Source organism: Penaeus monodon, chromosome 27 (assembly GCF_015228065.2).
Source record: "Penaeus monodon isolate SGIC_2016 chromosome 27, NSTDA_Pmon_1, whole genome shotgun sequence".
Lineage (NCBI taxonomy): Eukaryota > Metazoa > Arthropoda > Malacostraca > Decapoda > Penaeidae > Penaeus > Penaeus monodon.
This window is the reverse complement of record NC_051412.1, coordinates 26,770,550-26,770,854: the sequence shown is the minus strand read 5'-3', so window position 1 is coordinate 26,770,854 and position 305 is coordinate 26,770,550.

Below are 305 nucleotides of genomic sequence, written 5' to 3'. Positions count from 1 at the left end.
ATCCACCCACCCTCTTCTGTCATTATCACCACCATTGATAATTTGTATCAAATGAAGAAAAAGTGTGTTTTTGATGATAACATCAATAATTTGTTTGTGTATGGGAGTAGTGCATGGCTGCACTATTGTTACTATTGATATGTTGTTTTGTATGAGCTTAACCAGTGAAAATATCACAATGGAAGACAGGCGTATTCTGATTTTGTAACATGATGAAAGTCAGTGGTGAACTATGGTAAGAAAGCCAATATCAATTAAGTATTTATAACAGTACATAGATAAGGTACGTGTAAGATTACCGGTGA